Source organism: Pelodiscus sinensis, chromosome 4, assembly GCF_049634645.1.
Source record: "Pelodiscus sinensis isolate JC-2024 chromosome 4, ASM4963464v1, whole genome shotgun sequence".
Lineage (NCBI taxonomy): Eukaryota > Metazoa > Chordata > Testudines > Trionychidae > Pelodiscus > Pelodiscus sinensis.
In genome coordinates, this window is record NC_134714.1 from 128,856,451 (window position 1) to 128,875,959 (window position 19,509).

Genomic DNA, 19,509 nt, shown 5'->3' on the forward strand with positions numbered 1-19,509 from the left:
CCCCTGCCCTTTCCTAGCACGGCTAGCTCTGGTGAGATTTCATGTTTTTTCAAACCCTGACTCCTGGACTCTCTAGACTCGGGGGGAATCTCCAGGCATGTTCTGACGCATCAATTTCCAGCAGCTCTCATTACTGGAGAGAACAGCTGACAGAAACACGACCCTACACGGCATTGATGCCAGAGAACAAATAAACAGACTAATTGTGGGTGTTTTTTGGAAGTGTCCTGATTTATGGGTCTCAGAGAGGTCGCCGTATTAGTCGGTAACTTTAAAAACAACGAGCAATCCTGTGACACCTTAGGGTGCGTCAACACTGCACGCTTGTTTCAGAATAAGCTATTCTGGAAGAAATACTCCAAAACAGCTTATTTCGATATAGCACGTCTACATTACAGGGAAGCCTCAAAATTAGTCCGAGGCAGGCTTCCCTAATGCGGATGAGCTATCTCGGTTTAGAGCCCCAGGAAGCACTGGGAAGTAATTACTTTGAATGAGCCTGAGGAGCTATTTCGAAATAGCAGCAATGGAGTGTCCACATGACTGCTATTCCAAAATAGTTATTTCAGAAGAGGTGTTATTTCTTGTGGCATGAAGTCTACAGAAAACGGAATAAGCCGTCCGTTATTTCAAATTTATTTCGAAATAACGTAATTGCTGCATAGATGCTCGCATTATTATTCCGGAATAATAATATTATTATTACTATTATAAGGATGGAGACGCACCCTTAGAAACTAACAAAAATATACAGAATCAGGAGCTTTCATGTGGGCAAAAACCCACTTCCTCAGATGACCTGGAATGGAAACAACAGAAACCAAGTATCTATAATAGAAAAATAAAAGTGCCTGTCAATTGTAGGACCGGTGCTAAATGAGGCTAATTAAGTGGGCTGGAAGTGCCCCATGCTTAGCTTTTGATGAGCCAGGAGATGTTAAAGATTTAGGGGGGCCTTCCTCAAATTAGCAGCTCCCAAAGAGGAGTCCGGATCATTCCCCTCCCTGCCAGGACACAAGCATGACAGATGCCATCTTGTCTGACCCGTGGTAGGGGAGGGATGGGAGCAGGACTGTGCTGAGCTGAAAACACTCTCAGCTTGTGAATCCTCCTCATCGAGGCCTGCAGAGATCCCGTCACAGAAACTGATCAGCAAGAGGGTGCTGCCTGCACGGAAGGGACAAGTTGGAAATGGAGAAAGACTGTGGGGGAAGGGGAGACTGAGAGCGGTAGGGGGAGGGGGAATGAGGCAGACAGAAAGGGGAGGGCAAGGAGGCAAAACCAAATTCTTTACCTCCCGGAAGGTCTGGGCTGCTTGCTCAGGTCAGGGCTCCAAGCTCAGGGCGAAAACTCCCAGCACAAGAGGAAACCAGCTGAGTGAACCTTGCCCTGCCTGCTGCTGTCTGGGCAGAGGGCGTTCCCAGTGCGCCTCCAGGAATTCGTCTTTCATTACAGACTAGGTCGTGTGCTGACACCTCCCGGACTCGGACTGACTCAAACCGGCAGCCCTGGTGCCCAGGGGCAGGCAGACTGCGCAGGGCCGCGGGGCGGGAGGCGCGAAGTGCGGCAGAGGGTGATTCACAGTGACTAGCGGAGCTGATGGCTCGGCCTGTGGAGGGCCACCCGCGGCCCCTCAGGGCAACGCGACTGTGGGCTGCAAGACGCGATGCGGGTGCCATTCGCGGGCACCGTCCCCTCCCCACAGCTTCAAGGGGCCCCCAGTGCTCTGTCCCCAGCCAATGGGCGCTGTGGGGACCCGCCCCCAGCGCATCCCTGTGGCCCTGTTGCCTGCAGGTGCTGCTTCCCACCTTGCCCATTGGGCAGCTTCCCACGGGGCACAAATCAACACTCACCTCCCAATCCCCCCCCCAGGCTCCGGCGGCAGCAGCAGCGCCAAGGATGACAGAGCTGCCCCCTCCAGCGTATTACCCCCCCCCACCTGCCCATGCAACGCTGTCCCTCCTCTGCCCCTCTTGCGCCTCCCCCAGGGCAGCACGGGGGGGGGCGGCGGACAGGAGCTAAACTTTTCCAATAGTTGCCTTTGCCAGTAACCCCCCCTTCTCATCTGCTGCTCTTCCGCCTCCCAGCTCTGAAAGCTGAGGGGGCAGCTGAGAGCAACCCCTGGCCCAGGTACCTGCCCACCAAAGCCTGCTGCCTAGGGCAGGGAATGGGCCTGCCCCAGTGACACCCCCCAGCGCACATACCCACCTGGGCTCCTGGGCACTGCCTTGCCCACGGACACTGCTCCCCCAGGCTTCTGCCAGTCCTGCAGCCGCATGCCCCCTTCCCATCAGCCCAGCCTGGCTCCGCCTTGCGTCCGGCAGCACCTCTGAGGGGCCGGGGGTGGAAGCCACGGAGGGGGGGGTAGGGTGGGAAGAAACTGGGACCGCACCTTCCCCTCCCCCTCTATTTGTTTAGGGGCGGGGCTATGCCGAAGGGGCTGGGGGCCAAACCTGGCCAAGTGCCTGGGGGCTGAGTGGGTGCAGTGTGCCAGTTCCTGCAGGCGGGGGTGTCACGTTATTGGATTCTAAAGATCACTCTTGCACCCATGGGGGGGGTGGTTGCCCCAAAAGTCTGTACAAAGGGGGTCATGTGAGGTGTCACATGAAAGCTTCTGTTCTACTGATTCTGTAGATGCTATTCATGTACTTGTATAATGTCTGTGTGTGGCGTTATGAGCGTGCACACTGTGTTGATGCTGGAAAATTTTCTCTCTGAGGCAGAGCTATGGGCCAGGAATGTTCGTTCAGTGTCTATGCTAATTAGCAAAGCTCCAGGGACAATGGATCTCTAGGTGCCAAAGACACACCTGGGGAATGAATTTGGATGCCTGCAGACCAGCCAGAATAATGACTGCTGGCTTGGGACACAAGGATAGGTCCCTGGGCCGTGTGACCCACTCCAGTTTGGAAGAGACCAAGGGTGGATATAAAATGCCATGCGGCAGACTCCGTTTTGGTCTTCAGCTCTGCTCTTGATCCCAGATGCAGCCTTGTGGGGAACAACGAGCCAGGAAGAACCGTGGACCCGTCCTGACCTAGGACGTACACCAGAGACTTTTAAGCCAGCAGTTGTAACATCTCTGCTAAGAGCCTGCATTGAGAACTGGGCGATTCGGTGCATGTAATGTATTCTCCTCAACAACCTTACTCTCAGGATTTTCTTTCTTTTAGTAATCAACCTTTAGATTTTAGATTCTAAAGGATTGGCTCAGCGTGGTCTTGTGGGTAAGATCCAGAGTGTAAATTGACTGGGACCTGTGGCTGGTTTCTTGGGACCGGAAGAACCCGTTCGGGGTAGGTGAGATTGGGGCACAGGGAGAGCTGTGGGGTCAGAGGGGTTTTGCTCATGAGGCTTCAGCCTGGCCAGATAGGTAGCTGGAGCTCTCCGTGTGACTGGTGTGTGGCCTTTTTGGGAAGGTCTCCAGTCTGGGGTTGTAAGGAGCCCCGAGTCTGAGCAATTCACCCTGAACAGACGCCCTCAGCCGTGCCCAGACCCGGCCTGGTCCGTCACAGTGTGCAGGACCTGGGAGAACCACTCCGCTCTGCCCCTACACCCACTCTGCCCCTTTGCCTAAGCCCCGTTCCCTGCTCTCCCTGCTCGTTTGCAGACTCCACCCCCGTCACTCCCAGTGACTGGGAGTCACAGCCAATGGGAGTAGCAGAGGATGGTGCCTGCAAGTGTAGGGTAATACGGAGCTGTCTGTGCCCCCCCCCCGGGAGCTATGCCAAGTAAGCACCCCAATTTCCTGACCTCTCCTGACCAGACCCTGCACCCCCAGAGCACACTTGCACCCTACCTACCACCCAGACCCTGCAGCCCATCCCCACCCTCAGTCTGTTCCCCGCAGCCCTCCCAGACACTGAACCCCTCATTTCTGGCCCCATACCAGAGCCTAAGGAGGCTCCACAAAATCTCCTCATCCCAGGCAATGTTCCCTCTAATTTTTCCATCCATGTGCAGAATAATTTTATGTGCACCGAAGTATGTGCCAATGTGCACCACCAGGAGAAACACAAAACCTAGGTGTGGAATTTCTGCTAATCAGCTGGGCAGCACTGGAATCTCTCCTGAGCATCCGCACAAGCGCCCGGATTACAGGGAACGCTAACCCAGGGCCCTCAGAAGAGTTAATCTATCATTGGGGTTAAGCCCTGAGCCTCAGCCCCCCTCCTTCCTGGGGCTGAAGCACAAGGGAAATGGGGGATGAAGAGAGTGTCTCTCTTTTTTGTTTCTGTTTCTCAGTTGGGGGTCACATCTGTGAGGAGGGTTTTTTTTTTCCCTCAGTTTGGGGGCCAAGTCAGTGAGGGGTTGTTTTTTCCTCACTTGTATGTGGCCCGGGACTGATTTTTCTGTGGGTCAGTGGCCCCCGACCCAAAAAAGGTTCCCCACCCTGATTTACATTATTAACATCTAACAATATATAAGGAAACACAATGGCTGTGTCTACACTGGGCCACTTATTCCAGAAAATCAGCCGCTTTTCCGGAATAAGCTGCGAGCTGTCTACACTGGCTCTTGAATTTCCAGAAAAGCAACGATGCTCTACTGTACAAAATCAGCCGCTATTCCGGAAAAACTATTCTGCTCCCGCTCGGGCATAAGTCCTTATTCCGGAACACTGTTCCGGAAAAGGGCCAGTGTAGACAGCCCAGTAGTCTTTTCCGGAAAAAAGCCCCAATCGTGAAAATGGCGATCGGGGCTCTTTTCTGGAAAAGGGCATCTACATTGGCCACAGACGCTTTTCCGGAAAAAGGGCTTTTCCGGAAAAGCAGCCTGCCAATGTAGACGCTCCTTTTCCGGAAAAACTGAAAACGGAATAGTATTCCGTTTTAAGCAGTTCTGGAAATTCATGCCAGTGTAGACACAGCCAATTAGTATTATTCTAATTCTCTAACGATACAGATTTGCATTTCAAAATTTCCAATCTAGCTAACAGAGAATTACTCTGATTACATTTACATATTTTTCTATCACTTCTCTAAAGGTTGAATCTAGGTCAGTTAGGGTATGTCTACACTACAGCACTAATTCGAATTAACTTAATTCGAATTAGTTAATTCAAACTAAGCTAATTCGAACTAGTGCATCTAGACCTAAAAACTAGTTCGAATTAGCATTTTGCTAATTCGAACTAGCATGTCCACATTGAGTGGAGCCTGAACCGAAGTTAAGGCTGGCCGGAAGCAGTGCTGGCAGGGCATCAGGTTAGGACTTAGAGCGTGGAGCTGCTGTCTCAAGCTAGCCGAGGGCTGTGCTTAAAGGGACCCGACCCCCCATCCCGGACAGACAGTTCTCAGGGTTCCCTGCTTGCTTGTCTACCTCGATGAGGGACAGCAAAGCAGTCCTGTCTTGGAGTGCCCACACTCGACACATCACAGCACTCGGTCACCAGCCCAGCTGCACTTGCCACAGGCTGCCATCCGGGGGTGTCAATCGGGGGGCTGCAGGAGAGCTTCCACCCCGAGGAGCCCGCAGAACCACCCCACTCCTCTCCATCAGGGGCTCGTACCCCATTCCTCCCTCACCTCCTTCCACTTACCCCTCCCTAGCCCCCTTCCGGATGTACAAAATAAAGGACACGTGTGTTCAAAAATAGAAACTTTCTTTATTTAACAAATCTGGGAGTGGGGGGGGATTAACCTCTGGGGAGACTGGGAAAAGGAGGTGGGAGAGGGAAAGAGAGAGGGTGGGAGAGGGGAGGGGAAAACCTGGGAGGAGGGAGCTGGAAGGGGGAAGCCAGGGGAAGAAGGAGGAGGGGAAGTATCAAACTAGGGTACGCCATATCTTCAGTACTGTGTACAGATGTGATCTCCTCACCCCAGAAAAGATGTTTTGGCCTTGGAAAGGGTTCTGAAAAGGGCAACTAAAATGATCAGGGGTTTGGAACAGGTCCCATATGAAGAGAGGCTAAAGAGACTGGGACTTCTCAGCTTAGAAAAGAGGAGACTGAGGGGGATATGATAGAGGCCTATAAAATCATGAGTGGTAAGGAGAGGGTGCATAAAGAAAAGTTCTTCATTAGTTCCCATAAGGACTAGAGGACACCAAATGAAATGAATGGGTAGCAGGCTTCAAACTAATAAAAGAAAGTTCTTCTTCACAGAGCAAATAGTCAACCTGTGGAACTCCTTGCCACAGGAGGCTGTGAAGGCTAGAACAACAACAGAGTTTAAAGAGAAGTTAGATAAAGTCATGGAGGTTAGGTCCATGGAGTGGTATTAGCCAGGGGGTAGGAACGGTGTCCCTGGCCTCTGTTTGTGGAAGGCTGGAGATGGACAGCACGAGACAAATGGCTTGGTCATTGTCTTCGGTCCATCCCCTCCAGGGTACCTAGTGTTGGCCACTGTTGGCAGACAGGCTACTGGGCTAGATGGACCTTTGGTCTGACCCAGTACGGCCATTCTTATGTTCTAAGCTCAGGGCTCAGGGTTGGGGGTCTCACTGGACCAACTAGATTTTCATGCAAACCTGCTCCTGGGTTCGCATGTGGCCTTTGGTGGCCAGGCTGGCAGCTCTCCTGCCCTAGATGGCCACTTTCCTGTGCCTAGTGCGGAGGTCGTGGACGTTGGAGGCCTCCCCCCAAACCTGGATAAGGTCCACGATCTCCGCACTAGACCAGGTGGGCGTCCGCCTCTTGCGACCTCGGGGAGGCTCCTGGGAGCCGCCAGCCTGGTCCCGGGAAGAGGCGGAGGGCTGGGTGGCAGCAGGTGGCTGGCTCGTGCTGTGCCAGGTGCAGGGTGTGCTGGCTGGGTGCTGGCAGGCTTGCACCTGGCACGGGCACCGTAGCCAGACCATGCCCCTTTAAGGGCTCCGGGGCCGGGAGGGGGGCAGACGAGTTTCCCTGGTTGTGCCCAGAGTGGCCACCAGGGCAAGCTGGGGAGGGCTAGCCTCCCACTAGTTCGAATCAAGTGGCTACACACCCCTTAATTCGAACTACTTAATTCGAACTAGGCATTAGTCCTCGTAGAATGAGGTTTACCTAGTTCGAATTAAGCGCTCCGCTAGTTCGAATTAAGTTTGAACTAGCGGTTTGCCTGTGTAGCGCCTATTAAAGTTAATTTGAACTAACGGCTGTTAGTTCGAATTAACTTTGTAGTGTAGACATACCCTTAGTCCCTGAGTTGCTTAACCCTTTCCAGCCTTATGTCACACAAGGAAAGACCTCACAAATGCAATGAGTGGGACAGTAGCTTCACTCTCACCTCAGACCTCACTAAGCATCTGAGGATTCAGATGGGAGAGAACCATTGAGTGTGGAGAAAGCAACAATCACCACACACATTTCGTTGAGCTCCCAGATCTCCACATGGAAGAGAGAACTCACAAGTTCCTTGAATGTGAGGAAAGCCACAGTAGCAGCGTGTGCGTTCTCAAGATATGAGAGAATCCACATGAAACAGAGCCCCTATAACAAGTCCAGAGTTTGGGGAAAGCATCCACAAGAAATCACATCTTACTGAACACTGGAGAATCCACACGCGAGAGAGACCCTGCAAATCTCCTGAGCAAGGCAAAAGCTTCCGTTGTTTTTCCATTTGTATTAGGCATCAGAAAATCCACCCATGACAGAGCTCTCCCCCCCCCCCATAAAGCAGTGGTCTCCAACCTTTTTAACCACAAGATCAAGTTTTCAATTTAAGTGCAATGTAAGATCTACCTCAAACCCAAATACCCTTGCCTGGCTTCCTTCCCGTCCCTTCTTCGAGGCCTTGCCCCTTCTCCAAGATCTCACCCTGCTCACTCTCTCCCCCATCCTCATTCACTTTCACCAGGCTGGGGTAGGGGGTTGGGGTGCAGGCTCTGGGCTTGGGCCAAGGGGTTTGGAGTATGGGAGGGGCTCTGGGCTTAGCCTAGGTTGGGAAGTTGGGGTCCAGGAGGGGTTTCAGGGTGCAAAGTCTGGGAAGGAGTTTGGCTATGGGGGAACTCATGTCTGGGGCAGGACGTTGGGTGTAGGAGGAGGCTCAGGGCTGGGACAGAGGTTCAGGAAGCAGCATCTGGATGGGCTCTGTTTAACTCAGACAGCTTCTGGGTGTTGGAGCAGTGGAGTTAAGGCAGGCTTACTCCTGCCATCGCCCTGCACCACTCCTGATAGCAGCTGGCATGTACAGCCATGTGCTGCCCCTCAACCACTGAGCCCACAGCTTCTACTGACCATGGTTCCCCGTTATTGATCAATGGGAGCTGCAGGAGTGGTGTCTGCAGGCAAGGATAGCATGTGGAGACCCCCCTGCTCTGCATTTCTCAGGGGTTGCTGGGACATGCCAGCCACTTCCAGGAGCAGCAATAACCACAGAGATAATGACTCCAGACATGATAGGTTAGGCATTTTAGAGCTCACTGCTCAAAGAATTACAATTAAGCACAAGAGAGAAATGAAAGTTATGAAATGCACAGACTTGTCAAAACACCAAAAATAACACACTTTGCAAGCAGTAACAGAAGTAACAACAACCCCCAAGTATGTGTTGGGTCAGGAGATAAGAGTGCAAGACAGTGTGTTTGTGAGAATGACAGAGACACACACAGTGTGTGAGAGTGACAGAGCCAAGCTCCCTCCATCCCTTTCTGTGTGGAGACAGGGGACAGAAGTGGGGGGAAGGGACACCCTGACATCAGCACCCGCTTCTCCCTCCCATACCCTGCACAGTGAGCAGGAGTCTCCCAGGGGGCAGCTCTAAGGCAGAGGGCAGGAGCAGCATGACAGTGGGTGGAGAGGCAACTGAAGTGCCAGCGCTTGATAGTTTCCTGGCCAAACTGGTCACGATCACCTGTCAGAGGCTCTGAGATCTACTGGTAGATCCCGATCGACTAGTGGGTGACCACTGCCATAAAGTACGCTAATTAGTGATGGGCCAAGTGGTGCTGACTTGCACCAAGCTCACTGGGTTGAGCAAGGCTTGGAGTGGCCATGTAATGAGAACATGCAATAGTGGCAGGGCTCAGGTGGGCTCAGACTTTGGTCTCCTCTCTCACCTCTCCAGATCACGTAGTAAGTTTTGTTGTGCAGAAGAGGGCTGCAGTGCAATGAAGTTTAAGAACCCCTCGTCTAACATGATCCAACGGCTGGAAGTTGAAGCTAGCCAAACTCAGACTAGAAATAAGGAGTAATTTTTTTTTAAGTGAGGCTAATTGACCAGGTCATGGTTATTATTAAAATAGTTAATTTTACAAAATTGCAGGCAGTGAACATATAGGTTTTTTGTATGTGCTGTGAGGGGATGAGCTGGACTTTGACCACACTTAGTTTCTGTTGCACAGTGGAGTTGTCACTTGGGAAAGTGTTACAATGCATCTTTAAGTATTACAGCTCAAGAAAATCTCGTTAATTGTTAAGTGATGACATGCTACCAAACCAGGATTTCTGTTAAAGGAGAGTAGGAAGAATTCACTGATAAAGCAGTGAAAGTGATGCTTCCAAAGCTATTTCTGTGAGCCTGTGTTTTCATCAATGGTTTCTGTGAAAACTAAACATGCAAATTATTTAAACTTGGAAAATGACTAAGCACTGATGTAACCATTGCTGAAATGCTATGTCCAATTATGGTGCCCACAATTCAAGAAGGATGATGATAAATTGGAGAGAGTTCCCAAAAGAACTATAAGAAGGATGAAAGAGCTGGAAAACCTGCCTTATGGAGTTAGAATCGTAAAATGTTAGAAATGGAAGAAACCTTGAGAGATTAAGTCCAGTCCCCTGACCTCACGGCAGGATCAACCACCATCTAGATCATCCCTGATAGATAGGGTTGCCAGGTGTCCGGTATTGACCCAGACAGTCCGGTATTTTTGCTTCCTGTCCGTTAAAAAAATTTCAGAAAATACTGGACACCTAAAATGTCCAGTATTTTCTGATTTTTTTCCCTGCCAGGGGGCGAAAATACCAGACACCTGGAAACCCTACACACACTCACAAACCAGGTTGAGCCACCGGGGCCCCTTCCCCGAGTCCACAGACCCCATGCTTACCTGGTTCTGCAGGGAAGCTGTTTTCTGGCTGGATCAGGAAAACAAGATGGCCACCAGCAAAAAGCTTCAAAGTCTTTTCTTAAAGGGGCCATGCTGGTTTTTTTTTTTTTGCTTAATAACTCTCAGAGTCCTTTTTTTTTCCTCAACAACTTTTGTCTCCCCCTTTTTGGGGGGGGGAGGGTGTTCAGTATTTTTAGATAAACCATCTTGCAACCCTACTGACATGGATGGGTGGTACAGACTGCTCTTGTTCCTTGTGCTGACAGGCGTGTTCTACGCTGTGTCCCTGTAAACGAATAGACTTTCTGTTCTACCTGCTGGCTAACAGTCACCTCTCGCTGTGGAAGGGGGTGGTGACTCCCCACCCCTCGGTGACAGTAACCTTTGAGGACCAGGCCCTAAATACCTACCTGGGGAACAGAAATTTGATACTAGAGGGCTCCTTGATCTAGCAGACAAATGTGTAACCCTCCCCCCTTCCCCACCCCACCCCATGGCTGGCAGCCAGACAAGCGGAGATGGAAAATAAGGTACACGTTAGTGAGGGGAATTAACCACTGGAACAATTTACCGAGGGCAGTGGTGAATATTGAAAGATCTGCTCTAGTCCAGCCACTGCTATTGATCCTGAATCAGGAATCAACTTGGGGATGTTCAGTGGCCCATATTATATGATCCCAGTGTCTCGTTTTGGCTTTGGAAACTGTGAATCAGCCAACAGAGAATGCACCAGAGAGGGAAAGACCCCGTCAGTGTCCTGATGATGGGTCAAGCTTTGGTTCGGTGCTCAGGCCTTATCATCCACTAAAGCAGTGGTCCCCAACGCAGTGCCCGCGGGTGACATGGCACCCGTCAGAGCATTTATGTGCACCCAACAAATCATCTGGGCTAGCCCCACCCCTGGAACGTGGGCGGCCCCTGCCCCAGGCACACGGCACATGTGCGTGGGTGGCCCCTGCCCTGGGCACACAGCATATGCGCGGTGCGGGCCCCGGCCACAGGGTACATGGGCGGCCCCTGCCCCGGGCATGCAGCATATGCGCGGTGCTGGCCCCGGGTGCAGGGTATGTGGGTGGCCCCTGCCCCAGGCACGTGGCACATGTGCGTTGCCGGCCCTGGGCGTGTGGGCGGCCCAATGCCTGGCGCGTGAGCAGCCCTGCCCCTGCCCCCTGACAGCCCCGAAAGATTGGGGACCACTGCACTAGATACTCCACCCAGGGAACTCCGGGGGAGTACAAACAACAGGGAGAGACCTTCTCTGAGATCAGGCCTTATTGATAAGCAGACTTCACAAGTGAGGGAAAGACCCCATCAACATCCTGCTTGAAAGATGAGCATTAGCTGGTGTTCAGGCCCTCTTCAACGTTTTCCCAAAGAGGAAAAGACCCCATCAATGTCCAGGCTGTGAGGTATGCCGGTGTGCAGACTCTGAGTTAGGACCCATCCTTTCTTGGGGTGGTGATAGGAGGATTATCATAGAGGTTAAGGTCAGAAGACACCATTAGATCATCCAGTCTGACCTCCTGCATGTGAATAGCCATAGGTGTCCACCTAGCGACCCCTCTATTGAGCCCAGTTACCTCTGTTTGGCTAAAGCAGTGTTTCTTAAACTGTGTTCCGTGGCAGACTGGTGTGCCGCGAGGCAGTCAGAGGTGTGCCATGGAGAACAACAGAATTCAAAATGGCCGCCTTTAAAGGGGGCAGGCAACCTTTTTTTTGCTCAATAACTTTCCCCTGATCCTTTTTTTCTCAATAACTTTCCCCTGACCCTTTCCCCTTCTCCCCCCCCCCCAACCTTTTTTTTCCCCCTTGGTATTCCTCGGTCTTAAAATGTTTAAGAAACGCTTGGCTAAAGCCTCTTCCAGAAAGGCATCCACTTTCGATTTGAAGACATCAAAAATCCACAGTGAATCCATCTTGCCCCTTGGGAGTTTCTCCCTCAATGACTAGTCCTTCTCACTGTTAAAGTGGTGATTTATTTCCAATTGAAACGTGCCTGGTTTCAGCTTCCATTTCTTGCTTCTTGGTCCACCTTTCTCCAGCAAATTAAAGAACCCTTTACTACCCAACATGTTCTCTTGTGGAGGTACAGTAAAACCTGTGTTATCCAGCACGCTCAGGGATTAGGGTGTTCCGATTATCTAAAAATTCCGGTTATCCGAGGGTCCCATCAACCTAGGAAAAACCAATGGACAATAATAGTAAAACTCGTTTTTAATATTGGTAGTTTTGTAGTGGGAGGCAGTTGGTCTTACATTTCTATTTTGAGTTACAGATGATTAGTACTTCTTAAATAAAAAATTGTTAAGCCAATCATGGTAAACCAAGCCAGGCCTATGCGCCTGAAGATGTAACAGTATTGTGATGGGGGCAATGCTGGTTAAAGTTTTCTGGTTAATAGAGTAGCGGATAACAAAGGTTTCACTGTATATTGTAATCAAGTTAATGGAGTGAGCACTTTTATCACTCATTATAAGGCATTTTCTCCAGCTCTTAAATAATTTTTGTGCCTCTTATCTGCACCATTTCTGAATTTTTTTAAAATAATTTCACAGATTTCAAGGCCAGAAGGGACCTTTATGACAATCTAATTGCACCTCCCATATAACATGGGCCATAAAACACCCCCAAAATAATAATTTTTGCGCTAGAACATATCTTATTAAAAAATCCAGTCTTGATTTAAGCATCAGCTGCAATAGAGAAACCACCACCATCCATTCATTGTTGCTCCAATGATTAATTACCCTCACTGTTAAAAATGTACACCTTATTTCCAGTAAGGAAGCTGAAAAATCACCAAGCTGCAGGAGACAATCACATCACAACACATCTTACTAAAAGAATGTGATACTATCATCCTCATGGACCTGACAGAGCTATTCAATGAAGTTTGGGGGAAGAGACCCTCTTCTGATCAGTGGAAACACAGAATCATAATCAGAAAGAGTGGTCTTACTAACAACTGGAGAGGAGTTACCCAACCCTCTCTCCTGGGAAAACCTTCTGTTGTGTGCTACTATACAGGATGAAAAAGGCAGTGAATGGAATGGTTAGGCTATGTCTACACTACATAGGGAACGTCTACATTACAGGCAAAGTTGGCCTAATTTACACAACTCCAGCTACATCAGGGTCTTAAACTCCCGGCACATGGGCCACCTACCGCCTGAGCACTTCTCCAATCTGGACCATGAAATAGTTTGGAAATGTTATTTAATCAGGCCCGTGTGATTTAACGCCGGCACAAGGGAGAGGGGAGCAGACGGTGTGCAGGGGCTCACCTGTGGGCCGGCTCCCAGCAGTATCCAGGCCCTCAGTACCCACACTATCCCAGCTGCGGAGGGAGCTGCTCCGTTTGGGAAGCCATGCTGGCTGTCTCCATGTGCAACGTGAACAGTGCTGGCCAGGAAGCAGCCCGAGCTGACAGTGGGGCAGAACCAGTGGGTTTCACTTTCGATTACACCAAGTGGATCCCAGCACAAGGATGTGGCTGGAGGTTTCAGAAAAAAAAACCCACAAACCAATTATCAGGAGGCTTATGATAAAAATCAGGAGAGTTAGCACCACTGATATCTAGTCAGTTTCACAACATGTGTTACTAGTTTCACAGTTTTACACTTCTGGACAGGAGGGCGCTGCACACTCCTCCCCCGAGCCACAGGGACATGCCGGCGGTGTGAAGCTAGCAGCTGGAAGTCACTCTAGCCCTGCAGCACTGCCAGGGCAGGGACCCCCAGTGAATCTTAATCACTCAGGCTGAGGCTGTGCAAGGGGGATGCACAGAGACACCCCCCCACCCCACAGCCCTGCCAGTGGAGGTGCCTACTGGGCTGCGAGGAGGATTTGAGGACTGGCCCTGGCCCTAAGGTAAATTGAGTTTGAGAGCCCTGAGCTACACGAATAGCACAGCTGGAGTCGATGGACCTTGGGTCGAGCTGATGCAGTGTCTCCAGTGTCTCCCATCGACTTCCCTTATGCTTCTCGTTCTGGGGCAGTATTGGATTCGATGAGAGAGTCATCAGCTGTCAGTATATACGGGGGGTAGGGGAACCTCTGTTGCAGGTGCCAGGCATCCCCCTCTCTAGTCCCCCCACTGACTTCCATGGCATTAGGGGCACGTGACCTCTTGTACCCTCCCCCACATCACCCCTGCCACTAAGGGCCAAAACAGAAGAAAGTACAGAATGGCAAGTTCCCCGCTTCATCCATGTCATTGCTTTTCAAAAGGCTTTTCGCAGCCTGCCCAGACGTACGTTGCGGACGATTCTTTGATCTTGCAGAATTCCCGCCGAAGGCATCGTCGCCATGAGCAAAGCCTCTGTAAGGAGGAACAGTCGGATTAACGAGGCAATTCATTGTAAATACCAGCGTGAAACTGGGCTGCCTTTTCTCGCCGCTGCTCTTTGACAAGGCTTTAGGCTGGATAGTGAAGAAGTGGACTAGCAACACAAACCGTGTTATAGCACTGGAGAGACGGCAAATACTGAAGACATGTCTATACTACAGAGTTAAATCGATCATCATCTCAGTTACATCGATGATCCTAAGCCGCTTTAATGACATTGGTTGTGCAAACCCACGCAACGCTTCCCGTGCTACCTGCATGCATCCAGAGCCAGTGCTCTTGTGCGGACAGAGAGAGAGAGAGTGGTGCACCATGGTTAGCTATCCCACTGTGCTACTCCACTAGGAGCTCGGAGAACAGATCATGGTGCATCCTGGGGCCAGGCCCGCCATCCGGTGATGAATTTCTTTCTGTCCTATCACTCCCTGAACGTCTGGATGTCTGGTGGTGGTGGATGTTGCTACCTGTTACCCCGAGGTGGCGGCTCTGTCCTCTATTGAGGCAGACACGGTGGCAGACATGTTGCTGACCATTTTCAGCTGAGTGGGGTTCCCCAACGAGATCCTTATAGACCCAGGGTCCAACTTCATGTCAGCCCTGCTCTAATGCTTGTGGGAGAAGTGTGGGGTCCGACACACCTGAGCCTCAGTGTATCCCCCTCAGTCCAATGGTCTGGTGGAGAGAGTCAATGGAACACTAAAAACAATGCTGACAAACTGTTATCAACCAGCACCTGCAGGACTGGTACAACCTCACCTGCTATTTGTGTACAGGGACGTGCCCCAGGAATCCACAGGGCTCTCGCTGTTCGAGTTGTTGTACAGAAGGAGGGTGAGGGTTCCCCCTGGACCTGATGAGGGATGGATGGAAGGGAAAGGCTTCTCACGATGGAGAATCAGTGGTGGAGTATGTACTGATTTTCTGGGAAAACTTTGCTGAGCTCATGGGCCTGGCCAGAGAGAACCTACCCAGGGCACAAAAGAAATAGAAAGTCTGGTATGACTGCTACACATGTGCCACTGGGGGCCAGTTGATGCTTTTCATCACCATGAAGAAGAACAAGCTGCATATGGCTGGGAATGGCCCCTTCAAGGTCATCAAACGAGTAGAGTAGAACTATTTAGTGGAAATGTCCAACCAGACCCACAGCAATGTCCCCGCTAATCTTTTCCATCCATGTTTCCTTCCACGTGCAGAATAAAATTTTATGTGCACCAAGGCATGTGTGGATGTGCACCAGTCAAAACAAAAACCTAGCTGTGGGTGCTCTGCTAATCAGCTGGGAGGCATCTGAGTCTTTCCCGAGCAGCCACACAAGTGCACCGCTTACAGGGAACACTTAGGGCAGCCAGATGGTTTCAACAAAAATACCGGACACACTTGACATGACATCACAATCGACATTCCATCTTAGTTAGAAAATACCGGACAGTTCTATTTTCTCATTTCTATTTTCTCAATTTGTTTCCCAAACAGAAAGCTCAAAGACTGGACTGTCCGGTTCAAAACCGGACACTTGGCAACCCTAAGAACGCTGCTGCACAGCCACCGACTGGGTGTACCATGTCAACATGAAGGAGTTGTACTGGGACAGGGAGAAGATCATGCTGGCTGAGTGCGGCTAGAGAGAGGAGAGGAGAATCAATTCCTCTCTCTGACCAACTAACTCCAGCACAGCAGACAGAGATCAGGGCTCACTAACCTGGCTGTCCACTGGAGAGAGACGGGAGCCCATCCTCCCATCAACTGCACCCCATTCTGAGTCAGCGGGAAAGCAGCCCACGGTCAGGAGAGAGAGAAGAGAGTTGGAGACATGCTGGCTGTAGGGGTGACCCAGCCACTCTCCAGTCCCTGGGCCTCTCCCGTGCTGTTGGTCCCCTAGAAGGACGGGACAATCCAGTTCTGTGTGGACTATCGGAAGCTCAATGCCGTCATCGTGTCTGACACTGACCCCACGCCTAGGACTGACGAGATCCCCGCCCCACGTCAGCACATCTCCCCCCGTCTCCTGGGGCTGTCCGGACTTCAGCCCAAGCTGAGACTGGGGTGGTGCCATGAACCCTCCTGGGGTGGGTGTTGGCTGCCCTCCTCATGCTCCGAGGAACACTGGGATTGCATGCTGCCCCCCTCCCTACTCCCACCAGGGCTGAAGACTGGAGCCATGCACTGCACACCTCCCACCTTGCCCTGTGTTCCCAGGCTGGGCCATGCACCGCCCACTAGGAGAGGGAAGGCCTCCCCTATGAGTGGCCCTGGGCAGCAGCGGCGGGCTGGCAACTTGCTTCCCCCAGCCCTAGGTTCTCCCCACAGCCCTGCCTCTGGGCATGCTGGCTCTCCCTGCCTGAGGGTGCAGGCTGGCTCTCCCTGCCTGAGGGTGCAGGCTGGCTCTCCCTGCCTCAGGGCCTGCAGCACCTCCTGCCCGACGTCCTCCCAGAGCTGCCGCATCTCCTTCTGCGACACGTCCTGGGCCGGCTGCGGTGCCACCCACCTCAGCAGCTCCCCGATGGTGCCGGACTGCACCACAACGGGCAGCGCGCCCGGCTGCTCCAACCCCACATCTGGCTCGGTCCCAGCGGAGGCCTGTGGCTCCAGCAGCCCAGTGGGGCAGAGGGAGGACAGAGCAGTGGGGGGCATGAGTCAGGGACCTGGAAAAACTGAGTTAATTTCCCTGCTCAGTCAGAGTCTCTGTGGGACCCTGGATGGCCACTCACAAAAGCTTCCAGAGACAAGTTGGTATCAGAAAACCCCTGCTCATCTCTCCCACCCATACCCCATCTCCCTGTCGCCACCCAGCAAAACAAGCCACTTTCTTATCCTCCCGGTCCATCCCTCCACCTGTACCCCCAGCACCCTGCCCTCCTTCAGCACAGCCACCCCCCTCCTAGCCCTATGTGGGGTGTTATGCAGCTGTGGTCATGTTCCCTGTAAGGTGGGTCTTGGGCAGCCTCCCAGGAGAGATTCAAATGCCATCCAACTGATTGGCAGAGCACCCACAGCCAGCAGCATGTGTTTCTATAGATGGTGCACATCTGTGCATGCCTTGGTGCACAGAGCAAAGTTTATTCCACACATGGATGGAAAAAAATTAGAGGGAACATTGCCTGGAATGCCTTCTATCCGTATCACACGCCACACGTCCTTTGCCCCCATGTGTATTTCCCCCTTACACTCAGCCCCCCACCGGCAAGCACTGGGGTTTTGTTCAGCAGCTTTGCTGGCAAGCCTTACTGTCTGTGCAGGGAGAAAAGCTGCAGGCTGCTGAACATCCCTGCCTCACTCCTCCCAACTTGAGCCTTGTATTTAACCCTACTGGAGCCTGCTCCGTTTCCACTGTGCTTAGCACTTCTGCAGCGCTGGGACAGAAAACTCCTGTGCCGGCTGGACACAAGCCAGGCTCAGCTTCCTGGGGGACAATGTTGGACGGGAGTGAAAGGGACACATTTCCCAATGGTTAAATTGGCAGATGGCACAAAGGTGGGGGAGGGGGGAGGTTGACAACACTACGGAGGACAGAGTCGAGATGCAGAAGATCTTGATAAATTGGGGAACTGGGCGATAGCCAATACATGAAATTCAGCAAAGCCCAATGTGAAGTGCAGGGAACACGTACAAAAATCCAGAGGGGTGGAAACGGGCTCGGCGGCAGCCGTGCTAACCAGGAGCTGGGAGCTGCGGTGGGGCCCAGCCGCCGCATGAGTCAGCAATGTGAGGCTGATGCAAAAAACGCAAATGCAATTGTAGGCTGAGTTAACAGAGGCGTAACATGGAAGCCCTGGGAGGGTAGAGCCACACTCAGCTCGGGACTGGTTAGACCTCAGCGGGGGTAACACAGATGCCTACATAGCCCAAGCACCTGCAACCCCTCCCCCCTTGTGGGGAGGTGGGCAGCTGCTTTGCAGTGGGGGGCAGGAGCTGTGGGGGCAAGGCAGGGAGGCTGGCAAAAGTCAGGGCAGTGACTTGCTGGGGCCCTGAGCAAAGTTCGGGGGGAGGGGGCTGGTTCCAGGCCCTACAGAATGGATGGGGCCTCAGGAGGCATAGGTGGGGCTGGAGGCTCCAGCAGCAATTTAAAAGGCTCGGGATTCCGGCTACTGCCATTTTTATAGTGGCGGCAGCAGCCACGAGGCCCAGGCCCTTTTAAGTTGCCAGCTCCCTTCCCCCCCCCTTGTCCGCGACTCGGGCAGAGGAGTAGGGAGGAGGTGCCAAGCAGTGAGCGGCAGGACTGGAGCTGCAAGCCAGAGGCGGAGCAGGGGGCGGCTTGGCAGCTGGCTGGAGACGAGCGGCTGTAAACAGCAGGTGAATGGCAGCTGGGCAGCCCGTGGGGTGGCCAGCTGGGAAATGGGGCGGCGCCCCACATAAGCTGCACTCAACTGCCTGGGGCATCATGACATCTGGAGCACTGGATGGTGCCCCAGATATCAGCGTCCTATGCAGCTGCATATTCTGCGAATGCCTAGGGACAGCCCTGGGGTGCTGTGCCCAATTTTAGTTACCAATGTATGAAAAGGATGTAGAGAGCGATTGGAAAGGACCCAGGAGGGAGCAACGAAGGTGATCAAAGGCTGAAGGAAGGGAGTAGGTTTAGTTTGGAAAAGAGGAGATTCGGGGGGATAGGCGAGTGGTCTTCAAATACTTGAAAGGCTGCCATTCAAAAGACAGAGAAAAGCTGCTCTCTGGGGCCATAGAGGGCAGGATAAGAGGCAACGGGCTCAAACTACAGCACGGCAGATTTAAATTAAATCTCAGGAGAAACTTCTTTGCTGTAAGAAGGGCAGGACAATGGAATAGATGCCTGGGGAGATTAAGGCTACGTCTACGCTATGAGTTTTGCCGCAAGAGCCTATGCAAATGAAGCGCAGATTAGCACCTCATTTGCATACTCTCTTCTGATCTGTTTTTGCGCAAGGGGTTTTTGCGCAAAAACAAGCAGTGTGGACGTTTCCTTTATGCGCAAAAACCCCTTTTTGTGCAAAATCCTTATGCCTCAAAAAAGGAGGTATACCGCAAAGCAGAAACATCCATACTGCTTGTTTTTGCGCTAAAACCCCTAGCACAAAAACGGATCGGAAGAGAGTATGCAAATGAAGCACGAGAAAATGCTAATCTGCACTTCATTTGCATAGGCTCTTGCGGAAAAACTTGTAGTGTAGACATACCCTCAGGTAGCTCCTTCCCTTGGAGTTTCAAAAGAAGGC

At 52.0% G+C, this 19,509-nt stretch overlaps 1 protein-coding gene across 4 annotated transcripts in view; it reads right to left on the reverse strand.

Moving 5' to 3' along the window:
* The window catches only part of LOC102461502 (E3 ubiquitin-protein ligase TRIM58-like), a 39,293-nt gene that overhangs the window by 11,526 nt on the left and 8,258 nt on the right, over window positions 1-19,509 (reverse strand). The window contains exon 1 of one of the 4 annotated variants that reach the window (XM_075929025.1): window positions 1,295-1,520. The exons of the other annotated variants lie outside the window; for them this stretch is intronic. The gene's annotated coding sequence lies outside the window, so the exon portion shown is untranslated. Of the gene's footprint in view, window positions 1-1,294; window positions 1,521-19,509 lie in introns of those variants that run through there. 4 annotated transcript variants of the gene reach the window in all.